Here is a 1,071-nt window from a genome sequence, read left to right as displayed (position 1 = left end):
GAATTTTAAAATGGTTTACTTCCTAGGAATCCTATCACTAATTTCCTTTATATAATATGCTTTTTCTATTCTCCGTGGAAATTTAGGGAGGTGTCTCAGCTGATATTAGGAAAGGATATTAGTGAAGGCAGAGTAGAATAGAAGCTCTTTCGAGGTAGCGCCTGTTTGCGTTTTTACTGTGATCTTCCATTCCAGAATTGTCCAAAAACGAAGATGTTACTGAAAGACGTTATCCGTCGCCTGAAGAGGGACTTGAACCTTGGACCCTCAGATTAAAAGTTTGATGTTCTACCGACTGAGCTATCCAGGCCAAACCACAGACAGTTTTATTCAATGATCCAAATCACCAAGAAGAGCTAAAGAGACTAAAAAGTTGGGTGAAAGAGGATGACGATTATGGCTCAAAGCAGGTGGTTCAATTCCCGTTGTCCCCTTCGGTGTTTTCCCAGCCTTTTCAGTGTTGTGGTTTCCTGGAATCTTAATGACTGAACAAAAGATAAACAAACAAGCAAGCAAACGGATAAATGTGACGCTCACTTCCAAGATTTGCTTCTGTCGGGGAGAACTACTTTTCTCAAAATCGGCTTGTCTAAGATTTTGGTACATCGCATTTTGCAGCCCGCTCACCCTATCCCACACATTTCCTTTGCGCTCCTTTTCTTCACTTTCTCTCCAGTCTCCTTTCCCCTCTTCTCTCCTCTGCTCTCTGTTCCTCTCCCCTCAGCTTTGCAACCTCCCATTTGCCACTTCAGCCATTTCTCTGCCTGTTCTTCAGTCCTTCAATGCCAAATGGAAACTCTAGGTGATGCACCGCCCGTCTTTCCCCGAAACACCGACAGCCCACATTTATCCTTCTACTAGTCTATTTTTTTAAGTCCACATTTTATCTAGAGCTTCATTCTATTTAAAAGAGGAACGACCTGACTGTTAGAACACTGTTAGCGATCTCCGGCACTGTAGGTCTTCATTCATTTATACAATATGCTTAAGGCACCAGGGTAGAGAGACAAAGAAGCCCTGATAGAGTCGTTGCATGCAGACAATAAATGAGATGTTGCACTGGTTCCAATA

At 42.7% G+C, this 1,071-nt stretch overlaps 1 non-coding gene across 1 annotated transcript; it reads right to left on the bottom strand.

Moving 5' to 3' along the window:
• Positions 1–237: 237 nt before the first annotated feature.
• Positions 238–310, bottom strand: TRNAK-UUU. Its single transcript has one exon. It is a non-coding gene; the product is annotated as a tRNA-Lys (tRNA).
• Positions 311–1,071: the final 761 nt, after the last annotated feature.

This window comes from Choloepus didactylus, chromosome 7 (assembly GCF_015220235.1).
Source record: "Choloepus didactylus isolate mChoDid1 chromosome 7, mChoDid1.pri, whole genome shotgun sequence".
In the NCBI taxonomy this organism is placed as follows: domain Eukaryota; kingdom Metazoa; phylum Chordata; class Mammalia; order Pilosa; family Megalonychidae; genus Choloepus; species Choloepus didactylus.
This window is presented reverse-complemented; position numbering and strand designations above follow the sequence as displayed.